At 21.6% G+C, this 16,091-nt stretch overlaps 1 protein-coding gene across 3 annotated transcripts in view; it reads right to left on the reverse strand.

Moving 5' to 3' along the window:
* LOC109596383 (neurotrimin) overlaps positions 1-16,091 on the reverse strand; it is a 301,564-nt gene that overhangs the window by 171,405 nt on the left and 114,068 nt on the right. The gene's annotated exons all lie outside the window — the stretch shown is intronic.

Consider the following 16,091-nt stretch of genomic DNA (forward strand, 5'->3'; position numbering starts at 1 on the left):
CAAAAAATAATAAATAATAGTAAATCGGGATGAAAACACAGTTTCACGGGCGATTTTATTTAAAAATTGGGCATGTAAACGGATAGTTAAAGCCTCCATTTTGAATATCAATTAAAAAGAATATGCGGTCCGGTGTATTATTGTTAATTGGTCAAATTATCGTTTGAACAAAGGTCTATTATTAAATGTTCGCAATTGTTTTTAAATATTTAACGTAAAATATGCACGTTATTTAAATTGAAATTCGAATTTTACGTTAATAACATAGAAACGTTACAGTGAAAATGACGTAGACGCAATAAATATACAAGACAAAGGACGCTGCAGCATAATTAATAAAAATCGACAATAAAGGTATCAATTTTAGGCGAGTAAAATGAAATAATTAATGCCATTTTCGCGAGATTGATGATTTTATATTTACAAGGTTTTGATGTCGCGTCGCCGGAGAAAGGAACAACTTGGCCCTTATAGACTTTTTAATGGCGTTTTTAAGGATGGTGAAAGGAGGCTTACTTTATTCTCTTCACAATGTTCATTTATTTCACATCATAAAGTATTCCACAAAACAGTATTTTAAAATAGCTGTTATACCATTAAACTATGTTTTCCATTAATCATCTCTGGCGGACCAAATTACTTTTTAAATGTTTAGACTCGTTCATATAAAGAATAATAGGTAATCATGATAAATTTAGTCAACAAAACAAATCAATATATACGTTTACGTTTATAGTTCAATTCTGAAAAATCACATTAAACGACTTTTAATATAACGACTCTTTTTATAACTATTTATTTTGTACCTTTTACAATTTTTTCTCTTTCAATATGTCCTTAAAATTAATTACAGTTAACTAATATTAATTCAAATAATCAATAACAATTTTGATATTATTCAAGCCCAACTAAAACTCGTACACCACTACTTATAATTAACTAAAATTGTTAAACATAACATTAACATGTTCAAATTTCGTTCACATTTTGGGGATTTTCAGCCACTTTAGACATTTGTATAATGCAACATCCCATGTTTTAATTATTTAATTTGACAGTTTATTAAGGTACAAACATTTTGGTGAAGTAAGAACTGATGCACAACTGAAATACATATACAATAAATGAATATTTAAATTTACTGTTAAATTGTATCTAAGCTATGTAAATAACTTCGACTTAAATTTGTACATTCAAATTTCATTCAATTTCTGACTATTTTCAGTCACTTTACACATTTGGATAATTTTTCAGCAACAAATAAGTCCAATATACCATGTTTTAATTTTTTAAACAATATTTTAATCAGGTACAAACTTTTTAAACCCTGGTAGAGTAAGATCAGATGCACATTGAAAATATTATGATGGAAAAAACTAAATAAATATTTAAATTTACTTCTAAATTGTGTTTAAACTGTATAAAGAGTTTATACTTAAACTTTACGTTTTATGTTCAAATTTCTTTCAATTTCTGACTATTTTCAGTCACTTTAGACATTTAGGTAATTTTTCAGCAACAAATAAGTCCAATATACCATGTTTTAATTTTTTAAACAATATTTTAAGCCCTGGTAGAGCAAGATCCAATGAACAGTGAAAATGTTATGGTGGAAAAAAACTAAATAAATACATAAATTTACTTCTAAATTGTATTGAAACTATATAAAGAGTTTCTACTTAAACTTTTCGTTTTATGTACAAATTTCTTTCAATTTCTGACTATTTTCAGTCACTTTAGACATTTAGGTAATTTTTCAGCAACAAATAAGTCCAATATACCATGTTTTAATTTTTTAAACAATATTTTAATCAGGTACAAACATTTTAAACCCTGGTAGAGTAAGATCAGATGCACATTGAAAATATTATGATGGAAAAAACTAAATAAATATTTAAATTTACTTCTAAATTGTGTTTAAACTGTATAAAGAGTTTCTACTTAAACTTTACGTTTTATGTTCAAATTTCTTTCAATTTCTGACTATTTTCAGTCACTTTAGACATTTAGGTAATTTTTCAGCAACAAATAAGTCCAATATACCATTTTTTAATTTTTTAAATAATATTTTAATCAGGTACAAACATTTTAAGCCCTAAAAGAGCAAGATCTGATGCACAGTGAAAATATTATGATGGAAAAAACTAAATAAATATTTAAATTTACTTCTAAATTGTGTTTAAACTGTATAAAGAGTTTCTACCTAAACATTACGTTTTATCTTCAAATTTTTTTCAATTTCTGACTATTTTCAGTTACTTTAGACATTTAGGTAATTTTTCAGCAACAAATAAGTCCAATATACCATATTTTAATTTTTTAAATAATATTTTAATCAGGTACAAACATTTTAAGCCCTGGTAGAGTAAGATCAGATGCACAGTGAAAATATTATGGTGGAAAAAATAATACGAATATTTAAATTTGCTGCTAAATTGTGTTTAAACTGTGCAAAGAGCTGCGACTTGAATTTTATTAAATTTCTAGCGATTTTTTATCACTTCAGCTATTTAGGTAGTTTTCAACAACAAATAAGTCCAGTATCCCATGTTTTAATTTTTCAATCAATAATTTATTCAGGTACAAATATTTTAAGCCCTGGCAGAGTAAAATATGATGCACAGTGAAAATATTATGGTGAAAAAAACTAAATAAATATTTAAATTTACTTCTAAATTTAGTTTAAACTATATAAAGAGTTTCTACTTAAACTTTACGTTTTATGTTCAAATTTCTTTCAATTTCTGACGATTTTCAGTCACTTTAGCCATTTGGGTAATTTTCCAGCAGCAAATAAGTTCAAGATCTCGTGATTACAAGTGACAAAAAAAATGTATAATACATGAAAATTCATATAATCCCGTGTTATCAATCAAAAGTTTGTAATTGGTAACATGATATTATTATTGTGCATTCGAAGTTCGAGGAGTTGCGGTACTTAAAGCGCATAACAACAAAATAAAAGCAACTTATCAAACTGCATGTTTTGTGCAGTTCGAGGCAATAAATCAAACGTTAAGCATTTATTAAATGGCACAGTATATTTTTAAGGGACGATCGCATTTGTTGGAAAGATATGAATACAGTATGCTGGTGGTAAAAAGTTTTGAAACAATAAAATCGGCCCAGATTTATAATAGTGAGCAAACATCCGGTGACATTTATTACAACAAAGTTTTCCTGCCACATGTGTGATGTGGGACGGCGGAGAGACAACTTCCGAGGACCAACAAAACTGAACTGATCGGCAAGTACCGCAACTAATACTAAAACCCGCATTATTTTGTTCCACCCTATTATTACATTATCCACAAAAAAAACATTCATAATATTACTATTTATAATAATATAAAAAATATTTAAATTTTTCTTGAGTAAATTATATATTGTCAGACTTCAAACTCACAATATCTTGAGAAAAACAACTTTAATTTTATTTATATGGTTTTATCTTAACCATAAGAAACTAGAAAATGCTAATGTTAATGTTAAATTTAACAATTTAATTAATTTTAGACACTGATGTACAAACAAGTTCAAATAATGTAATGTAATAAGGAAATAAAACGTAAAATTTCAAATTTAAGCTCTTTACATGGTTTTAACATAATTAATTTAGCAGTAAATTTGAATATTTGTTTATTTTTCCAACATAATATTTTCACTGTGCATCAGATATTGCTCCATCAGGGCTTAAAATGTTTGAATCTAAAAATAATATTGGTTAAAAATTAAAACTCTTTAAAGCTCTTACACAGTTTAAACAAAATTCAGCAGTAAATTTAAATATTTGTTTATTTAAAAAAATTAAAACATTGCATATTGGACTTATTTGTTACTGAAAACTTAGTCAAATAGCTAAACTGACTGAAAATCGTCAGAAATTGAAAGAAATTTGAACATAAAACGTAAAGCTTAAGTCAAAACTCTTTACACAGTTTAAACACAATTTAGAAGTAAATTTAAATATTCATTTAGTTTTTTCCACTATAATATTTTCACTGTTCATCAGATCTTGCTCTACCAGGGCTTAAAATGTTTGTACCTGATTAAAATATTGATTAAAAAATTAAAATGTGGTATATTGGACTTATTTGTTGCTGAAAAATTACCTAAATGTCTAAAGTGACTGAAAATAGTCAGAAATTGAAAAAAAATTTGAACTTAAAACGTAAAATTTAAGTCGAAACTCTTTAGGCAGTTTAAACACAATTTAGGAGTAAATTTAAATATTCATTTAGTCTTTTCCGCCATAATATTTTCACTGTGCATCAAATCTTGCTCTACCACAGCCTAAAATGTTTGTACCTGATTAAAATATTGATTAAAAAATTAAAACATGGTATATTGGACTTATGTGTTGCTGAAAAAATATCTAAATATCTAAAGTGACTGAAAATAGTCAGAGATTGAAAGAAATTTGAACATAGAACGTAAAGTTTAAGTAGAAACTCTTTATACAATTTAAACACAATTTAGAAGTAAATTTAAATATTCATTTAGTTTTTTTCCACCATAATAGTTTCACTGTGCATCAGATCTTGCCCTATCAGGGTTTAAAATGTTTGTACTTGATTAAAATATTGTGTAAAAAATTAATATATGGTATATTGGACTTATTTGTTGCTGAAAAATTACCTAAATGTTTAAAATGACTGAAAATAGTCAGAAATTGAAAGAAATTTAAACATAAAACGTAAAGTTTAAGTAGAAACTCTTTATACAGTTTCAATACAATTTAGAAGTAAATTTATATATTTATTTAGTTTTTTTCCACCATAACATTTTCACTGTTCATTAGATCTTGCTCTACCAGGGTTTAAAATGGTTGTACTTGATTAAAATATTGTTTAAAAAATTAAAACATGGTATATTGGACTTATTTGTTGCTGAAAAAGTACCCAAATTGCTAAAGTGCCTGAAAATAGTCTGATGAACGGAATGAAATTTGAACTTCCCATAGCTGTAATATACTTTACGATTGAAATTAGCTGAAATTAGAGTTATTACCATAACGTTGCCATTCTTTAATCCCTAATTTGATTCCAATATCCATCAGACGTGTAGTTTATTTTGCACAAATTTGCAACAATTGAAATTGCAGGAACAATAACACTTCTCTAAAGCATATTGTTGATATTCGTGTTCAATATTGGAATGAATTAGCTAAATTCAGAAGCTGCAGTGAATTACTGATGGTGGTTGATTATGTATTCTGAGGAGTTCCAACACAGAGAATTGATACATGTAATATTACACGGTACAGGAAGCCATTTAATAATTTAAAATATTTAATTATACAATATATTAATTAAAATTCTGAATCTGATTGGGAGTATTGACAATACATTAATTATGTAGTTATACAATAAATATATAATTAAATGTGAAACTATGTATGTACAAAACAACTATGACGTTGTTTATCAATAGGCAAATTTGGTAATAAATAAAAATATATTTTGTTTGTCATGTGTATAAACATTAAATGCAGCGTGAAAATAAGTTTCAGAATTCCGTGTGCAATTAGGTATAAAAATCTAAGTACGTGAAAGATATAAATAAAACCGTTGGTACAAATGGTGCAGTGCAGACTAGATCTGGTATTGAATATTTTATGTCGCCTGTAATCCAACACCGAAATAAGGCGGAAACGCAAGTATCGAAATAATTTAAGCGACGTTAACAAAGTTACAATTACCAAGTAAACATATTCAGGTGATGGTGTCGTATGCTAACCACGTATTGGTGGTAATAATAAAGGGTGCGTTTAGCAGGGCATCCTGTAGTGGTTTATTGTGGTTTCGTACTGCGGCTGGGGGGTGCGTGTGTGTGTGTGTATATGTGTTGGAGTGTTGCGAGACCTTTCCCTGGCTGTACGCAACGCTACCAAGAATCCGACGAATAATTGCGGACTTACACATGTTTTGGACCGGTGATTGATTAAGTCTTCGAGTTGAACCTGCGGGGGTTGACCGCAGCCTTCGTCGTCGGTTTTCCTTTCTGCCTTTTTTGTGGTGTTTAACAAACTAATTAGTCGTGCATTAGTTTACATTTTATATCCTCTTTGTGTTACGTTACCTCAAGTAAAATATCAAACTCTTTAATAATATTATATCTAATTTATTAAGATATATCTGGTAAATTAGAGATATTATGAAATACATGGAAAATAGTAACACTAATTAGTTCAAAAATGGCCAGAAATATCGTTCTATATAAGATAATAGTATATTAGAAATTAAAATCGACATTTCAAAGACGAATTTAATTATGGTTCCCATACAAAATTAAAAAAAAAAAAAAAAATGTATAAGATATATATTACCTTATTTGTCAAAATAAATAAATGAATAAATGAATGAACTGTTATTAATAACAAAAAAAATTTAAATTAAAGGAAATTAATTAATAAAATATTGAAATAAAAATTAAATTGATATGTTATTACTATTATAAAAATTTAATTGTGTAATTTAGCAATAAAACGATTATTTGTTGGGACACAATAAAGAATCATTTTACACAAAAATTTTATGGTGATAAAATGTAAAATAGAACAATACAAAAATGCGAATTCAAATTACACGTATTTCATTAATAATAATTTATTAACTTCTTTCATAAAATTCAATAAAAATTTTCAATTTTGTTTTTTAATTAATATTCCATTGGAATTTTTTAAACTATGAAAAATAAATTTTATCAATAAATTTTAATATAATACAATGTAAAATAAAATTCATTAGAGTAAAAAAAAGTTGCTACTGAATATTTGCTTTTATACAGCCATATTTTCGATAAAAGTTAATAAGTTATGGAACAGTTTCGATTTCCTGAGGGCAAAAAATATAATTTCTGTGACTTTTAATAGTCGCAAACTGGAAATTACAAAATAATAAATAAAAATTAATTAATAATAATAATTTATTCAATTATTTTAAAAGTTTTCATTTTCTTTTTTATTACTTTAATAACATTTATAGACCGTAACTATAAACATTTATAATATAATATTAAAATAGATAACTAATGTGTATCATATATAAATTCATTTATATTTAATTTAAAAATAATTTAATTAAAATAAAAATCAATACTGCTACATAATTTTAAAGAAGTTAATAATTTATAAACATTAATATATAAATAATTAAAATTGGTTTAAAATTATATTTTTAAAATTTATAAAATATTAATAATATAGATAAACTAGTGTTTATAATATAATAATTCATTTATTTATATTTAAATTAAGAATAATTTAATTAAAATAAAAATATAATATTGCTAAATAATTTAAAAAAAAAATTAATAATTTATAAAAATTATACACATTAATATATTAATGTTATTAATATTTTTTTAAATTAAAATTATACTTTTAAAATTTAAAATTTATAAAATATTAAAGAAATAGATAATTAGTGTTTATAATATATAAATTCATTTATTTATATTTAATTTAAGAATAATTTAATTAAAATAAAAAATGTAATACTGCTAAATAATTTGAAAAAAGTTAATAATTTATATACTTTTAAAATTTAAAATTTATAAAATATTAATAAAATAGATAATTAATGTTTATAATATTTAATTTAATTTAAGAATAATTTAATTAAAATAAAAAATGTAATACTGCTAAATAATTTAGAAAAAGTTAATAATTTATAAAAATTATACACATTATATATAATTAATGTTTATAATATAAAATTCATTTATTTATATTTAATTTAAGAATAATTTAATTAAAATAAAAAATATAATACTGCAAAGTAATTTAAAATACGTTAATAATTTATAAAAATTATACACACAAATTATAATATATAAATAATTAAAATTATTTTATAATTATACATTTAAAATTTAAAATTTATAAAATATTAATAAAATAGATAACTAGTGTTTATAATATATAAATTCATTTATTTATATTTAATTTAAGAACAATAATACTTCTGAACAATTTGATAGAAGCTAATAATTTATAAAAATTATACATATTAATATATAAATAATTAAAATTACTTTAAAATTTAAAATTTATAAAATATTATCCATTTACTTATATTTATTTTAAAAATAATTTAATTAAAATAAAAATATAATACTGCCAAATAATTAAACAAAATATATGTATATAAAAATTATACATATTAATATACAAATAATTAACATTATTTTAAAATTATACTTTTAAAATTTAAAAAATATTTATAAATTAATTAACTAATGTTTATAATATATAAATTTATTTATTAAGGAATAAATTAATTAAACTAAAAAATAGGATACTGTTAAATATTTTTAAAAAAGTAAAAATTTTTTCAAAATTATACTTTTAAAAATTAAAATTTATTAAATATTAATAAAATAGGTATATATATATATATATATATATATATATATATATATATATATATATATATTATATATACCTATATATTTAATATATATATATATATATATTATATATATATTAAAACTTTACCTTAATTTATACAGAATATAAATTATATATTAAATTAATTAATTTAACAAAAAAATGTTAAATACCATATTTAATATTTTACTTTAGAAATAATTAAATTAAACAAATCAAATTGAATATGTAATTGTATATTACATATACCATTAAAAATATATTTTTCTAAATAATTTATCCTGCCCATTTATTTAAAAAAATCACAATTTAATATATCGAATTTCCAAAAAAATTCAAATTTTCTAAAAAATGTATATAACTGAATTCAACGTTGATATTGACAAGAATTAGAAACAATAAAATAATTTACGAATTCCGCAAATAAAAATTTTATTTAAGTAAAATAAAAACCACATTGAATTTTTTATAATGTATATATTGCAGCAATAAATGTATATTTTTATTGTATACAATATAAAGTCGGTTTACACGAAAAATGCAAATTATGAATAAATTAGCGTACACGCTAAAATGACCTTAAGTGAAAATAGTGAATCAATTATACGTAAATGAAAAAACATCAGTCGAAACAATAAATAAAATATGGATGTTGAGTTTTTAATATGCTGAATATTTATGACATTAATAATTCATTGACAAACGGTGAAAAAAAAAAAATAACATAACGAGCGTTTTATCGTTGATTAAATCGAATATTTACGTTAGATAATGTATGATATTCAAACATTAAGTTGTTTATTGATTTATCATAATATGCGTTTGTGTTAAAAAAAAATGCGCAACAATTGAGTAGATCGCTCTAAAACACATATTGGCGCCGTCGTTTAGATTGAATTATCACGTACGCCGTGTACAAAACGACAAATGTTTGCCAAACCGCGGTTATATTTTTACAGCACATGTTAAACACGGAATAATTTAGATTGAAACCGGTCAACTGAACATAAAATAATTGGCCGGCCGCTAAAACAAAATTAATATAATAATGATGAGGATCGATTGTTTTTAAGTATGGTTGAACAAAATCGACTTTTCTAGCTGCATCGCATCTTTAACTATTATTGGTCCTCTCCCTCCTCCGCCGATTTAACCATTCACCAAACAAATACAAATTCAAGTGTTCCTTCATTTCGCATGTTTTTAGATTTCATTTGAATCGCGCTTTGAATTTATATTTCAAAATTAAAGAAATCTCGACGAACATCCTTGAACAATGGGACTACTCCCGGCTTGCTCTTATCTTGATTTAGTTTGCCTGTTTATTTCTTCAATTTAAGTAATCAACCGAATAAAATGACAAACATCTATTCCCATCTTTTTGATTCTACAAATGAAACATTAGGAATGAATAATCAATAGTAACCTATTTTGTACGATTCTATTTTCTCTTTTACTCAATGTGGAACGGATCCAATATTTTTTTTAACAAACCCTCGTGAAATTTAAATTGTGAGTATAAATTTCAGTCAAATATTTCAACAGTAATTTTCATTAGTTTTAATGGTAACCAGAAAATTGGAGATTTTAATAAAATATTCAATTATCGTTACAAGATATTGTTTTCTTGTACAGGGTGTCCAAATTAGTTGGTTTTGCCTGAGTATTTAGAAACCGGATACAGAAAATTTAATCTCAAGTGAAAAACAAGTAAAATTCGATATATTTAATATTGTTAACGTATGTTATTTCTGAAAACAGATTTTTTTTATTTTCATTATATAATTAATTACATTTTATTTTATTTTTTTATTACACAATTTTTTTATTATTTTATATAAATTATTTTTAAAATTTAAATAATTATAATAAAAAATAAAAACTTACTTTTAAATATTGTAATAAATTAAATTTTAAATATTTTTAATTAATTGTAGATTAAGTGATCAATTTAATTTTTCATATTTATTAGTATTAAATTATTTTTTGTATTCTTCTCAATTATATTTTATACCATTCAAATATATCTAAAATTTTTAAAGATTATATATAAGACTATAACTTCTAATATTTTTTTGTTTATCCAATTTTTTCAAAAATATTTAAGAGATTTAAATTGTTTTTTAATCTTTCTCTTAAATATTATTTATTAATATGCTGTTTTATTAAATTAATGGCAAAAAATTTTTTAATATTTTTTTGTTTATCAAATTTTTTCAAAATTATTTAATAGATTTAAATTATTTTTCAATATTTCTCTTAAATACTGTTTATTAATGTTCTGTTTTATTAATTTAATGACAAAAAATGATTTAATTTTTTTGTTTATCAAATTTTTTCAAAAATATTTAAGAGATTTAAATTATTTTTTAATCTATTTCTAAAATATTGTTTATTAATGTGCTATTTTATTAATTTAATGACAAAAAAAATTTTAATATTTTTTTGTTTATCAAATTTTTTCAAAAATACTTAAGAGATTTAAATTATTTTTTAATCTTTCTCTTAAATATTATATATTAGTATGCTGTTTTATTAAATTAATGTCAAAAAATTTTTTAATATTTTTTTGTTTATCAAATTTTTTCAAAATTATTTAATAGATTTAAATTATTTTTCAATATTTCCCTTAAATACTGTTTATTAATGTTCTGTTTTATTAATTTGATGACAAAAAATGTTTTAATTTTTTTAGTTTATCAAACTTTTTCAAAAATATTTAAGAGATTTAAATTATTTTTTAATCTTTTTCTTAAACATTGTTTATTAATGTGCTATTTTATTAATTTAATGACAACAAAAATTTTAATGTTTTTTTGTTTATCAAAATTTTTCAAAATTACTTAAGAGATTTAAATTATTTTTTGATCTTTTTCTTAAACATTGTTTATTAATGTGCTATTTTATTAATTTAATGACAAACAATTTTTTAATGTTTTTTGTTTATCAAATTTTTTAAAAATATTTAAGAGTTTTAAATTATTTTTTAATCTTTCACTTAAATTTTGTTTATTAATGTGCTGTTTTATTAATTTAATGACAAAAAAATAAATATAATTTTAACAACTTAAGAAAAAGAAATTCTGAATATTTTATTAGAATTTTCCCCATTTTTAGTATTTAATGCTTTTTTATCATTATTAATCATTTTTTTTTAACATTTAATGTCAAATTTGTTGTTATTTTTTCATTAGTATTCAATAATAAAAAAATAAATACAATTTTTAACAATTTTTTAAAAAAGAATATTTGAAGATTTTATTAATATTTTTTCTCATTTTTAGTAACATTAATTCATTTATTTAAATATTAATCAGCAGTCTCTTCCTATTATTAAAATTATACTGCAAAATATTGTAATAAACTTAAAAGTTTGAAAAACTCTTTTTCAAAAAAGTTTTCTTGATTTTGTTAAATATAATTCTCTATGTTGTTAAATATAGAAGATATAATATTATCAAAACAAAAATGAAAAAATATATGAATATAATTATTTATTATTTAAAAATTGTAGCTTTTTGACTTTTGAAAAAAGAATTTCTGAATATTAATATTTATTCTCATTTTTATTATCAGGAGTTTTTTTAGTTATTTTATATTAATATTAATTAACTACCTCTTTTTATAATTAAGAATTATACTGCAAAATATTGCAATATATACAAAAATTTGATAAATTACTCTTCAAAAAATTTGTTATTATGTTATTTATTCGCTTCCATGTTGTTAAATATAGAAAATCTAACATTATCAGCAGATAAATGAAAAAATATATGTATATAAACGTTAATAAAATGTGTTAATCAAATAATTATCAATTTATAGTAGACATTACTGGTTGTTATGATTTAAAAGCTCGTGTTAAAATAATTCATTAACGATTCGTCTATTATATACCCTAGAAATATATCAACAATAAACTTTTTATGTACAAATTTAGTAATAAATGAGTGTCGGTTATTTTATACAACAATGAATAATGTAAATATAATTGTTTTATTTTCAATGGTTTGTTATGATAACAGAGTAATTCAGGCAATTTCCCGACGTAAATTATCTGGCATACAATTAAACTCGTATAAAACAGATTACATTTTAATACATCATTATTTATGACAAGTACATATATTAAGGCATATCATTATAAGCTTTAACATCATTATAATGTTCCGCACGAAGCCGGACAAAAAATATATTAAGTGTCCCCAAAAAGCTGCATTTAATTCCGAACAAAAAACGCGTTGCCTCGTTTTTTCATTTTTAAATAAAACAAAGGAGATTTATTTCACCAACGAAAAACCTTAAGTGTGATAATTAGGATTAAGCTTTAGCTTTTCGACGAAATTCCGTACGGAAAGCTTAAAAGGAGAATTTTTGCGGAAGGTTACTTGTTACGGGATCTTTGTTTCGACCCCACACCCCCGGGATTTCATTCAAATGCGTTACGGAACCTGTATTGGTATTTAAAATTTTAAATTTTAATCAAATTTCCAACCACAAACGTTTATTTTATAAAGTGAACTCCACATAAGATCGTACATAATAAGGCTTTGAAGCATCGTTAAATGTGTTTTTATTTTTTGTTTCTTATTAAAATTCCATTGTACATAAATAAAGTATAAGTTATTAACCTAGTAAAATTTGTTATATTATTAATAAATTTTTGAAACTAAAAATATTTGTAAAAAATGTTTGTAAAAATCATATTTTATTATTGATAAATGTATACAATAAATAAATAAATACGTAAACCATTAATAAATTTTATTGTAATTAATTTATTAAAACGAAAATAAAATTTAAAAACTCCTAATAGTATGTATTCAATAAGTCTTTTCAAATATACTAAAAATATTAAAAAAAGAGATTATGAAAATCATAATTTTTTATTCATTTATTTACCATCAGTAAATTTGATTATAATTAATATATTAAAATTATTTAGGATGAAATTAAAGTTAAAAACCTTCCAATACTAAAATTGAGAACAAAATACTACGAAAACATTCAGAAATTTATAAAAATCACTTTTGGCGAAAAGCTCCTAATAGATGATAAAAATTATATTTATTTTTTTATTATATAATATTACTGAAAAATACATTGCATTGAGAAAAAAATACAATATAAGCGTAAGTTTAAAAAAAAAATTGATAAATGATCAAAAAAGCATAGAAATTATATTGACTTTAGAAAAATCAATTAATTTATATATAATTAAAAATATTTAACTTTTCATCTATTACAATAATAGAAATATTTATAAAGATTCCTGTTCCTTAAAGTAAGAAAAAATATTAATAAAATTCTCAGAAATTCGTTTTTAATAAGTGACTATATATTCTCATTTTCATTATTTTATTAATAAAAAATAGATTGTATATAAAATAAGGGATGAAAAAGAAAATTAAATAAAAATATTTAGGATGAAATGAAAACTTCTAATACTAAAATTGAAAACAAAATACTAATAAAACATTTGAAATTTGAACTAAAACTTAATTAATTAAAATAATTTTTTTAGAAATCATATTTTGGTTAGTTAAAAACTTCTAATAGATGATGAAAAATATATTTATTTTTTATTATCGGATATTAATAAAATATATATTGTGTATATTATAAAATAATAGCTACAATTTGTAAATTATAAACAAAATTTAAGAAAAAAATAAAAAATAATTCAATGTTCTTAAATAGTTTTCAAAAAATTTGATAAATAATCAAAAAGGCATTTAAAATGGCTTAAATCAATCAATTTATTTATAATTTATAAATAAATAAAAATATTTAAATTTTCATCTATTACAATAATATAAAAATAATATAATAAATTAAAAAATAACTGAAAAAAAAGTATTAATAAAATACTCAGAAATTTGTTTTTAAAATTTGACAAAAATCATATATATTATTATATATATTACTTATTATATAATTAATAAAAATATATTGTATATAAAATTAACGATGAAGAGGAAATTTAAATTAAAAATTCTTATTAAAAATAGATTTAGATAGGATGAAATGAAGTTAAAAACCTTCTAATACAAAAATTGAAAACAAAATACTAATAAAACATTCTGAAATTTGAAGTTAAAAGCAAAACTAAAAATAATTAAAATGAAGTTTTCAGAAATCATATTTTATTTAGTTAAAAAGTCCTAATAGATGATGAAAATTATATTTATTTTTTTATTATTGAATATTAATAAAATATATATTGTATATATTATAAAATAATGGCTATAATTTGTAAATTATTAACAAAATTTGAGAAATAAATAATCAAAAAAGGATTAAAAATTGACTTTGCAAAAATCAATTAACCCATAAATAAAAATATATAAATTTTCATCTATTACAATAATTTAGAAATTATATAATAAATTACAAAAAAAACTGAGAAAAAATAATTATAATATACTTAGAAATTCGTTTTTAAAAAGTATATATTTCATTCTTTATTTTATATATAAAATAAAGGATGAAAAAGGGAAAAACTCTTAATAAAAAATGTTAAAAAACTCCTAATATTAAAAATGATAAAAAATAATAATATATTCAATAATTCTTTTTAAATATACTAAAAATATAAAAAATAAAAAAAATATTTAAAAATCATATTTTATTTAACTTTAGTAAATTTGATTATAATTAATTTATTAAAAATATCTAGGATTACATTAAAGTTAAAAACCTTCTATTAAACTTCGTATTTATTATTTTCATTACTTAATTATTAAGAAATATATTGTATTTATATAAAATAAATGATGAAAAAAGAAAATGATATCTTTATACAAAAAAGTTTTCATAAATTCACTTAAATTTCTAAATAATAATTATTTAAGATTGGAAGCATATATAATATAGATTTAGAGTTCAAGATAGTTAATAAATTAATTTGAATTTTGTTGTTTAATTTATAATTAAATATTTAAAGATAACTTTTTAAATTACAAAAGGTATTTTTAGTATTATTTAACATACATAAATAATTTACCAAAACTATTTTTAACCATAAAATACGAAGATAATTTTAAGTCTTCTAACATTGACATTTCATGACTGATAAAAAGTCACAGTTTTGTAATAATTGGAGAAAAATATCATTAAAAAAAGTATTATTATGTACGTGTGTAAATTTTATTGGTTTACGTCAACCTTCAGGAAGAAAAAAGATGTAAAGTACATTGTTAAAAATTCAATTTGATAAAATGATTACATGTTACGTTCGAACGTATTTCCCCGTATATAAAGGCCAAAAAATATGTATGTTGCACCATGTGAGGGGTTTACGTAACTGTAGAATCCTTAGGGAATACTCATTAGTGAAGGTGTTCAATAGCTTGGATGCCAGACTTGGTGTGCAGAAGAGGGATCGATAAGCGTAACAGTGTTATAGAGAGTGGTTTTGCAGTCAGCAGGGGTTAGCGACTTATGTATGATTTCGCTCAATGCTCTCTAACAAAACTTTTCTTCAATAAGTTGACCGTCTACATCTCTTTTAACGATGTCAGATCCCTCTTCAGATTTTTTGCCGCATAATGAAAATAACGAATTCCTTTTTTCATATTTCACATCGCATTCAAAAGTTTTTCGTTCACGTGTCTTGCCATAAGATATTGAGCACTTGTCTTCCCATTTTGCATTACTTAATTTGAGTTGCTGCCTCTTAAGTACACAATGGACCACG

This window comes from Aethina tumida, chromosome 1 (assembly GCF_024364675.1).
Source record: "Aethina tumida isolate Nest 87 chromosome 1, icAetTumi1.1, whole genome shotgun sequence".
NCBI classification, from domain to species: domain Eukaryota; kingdom Metazoa; phylum Arthropoda; class Insecta; order Coleoptera; family Nitidulidae; genus Aethina; species Aethina tumida.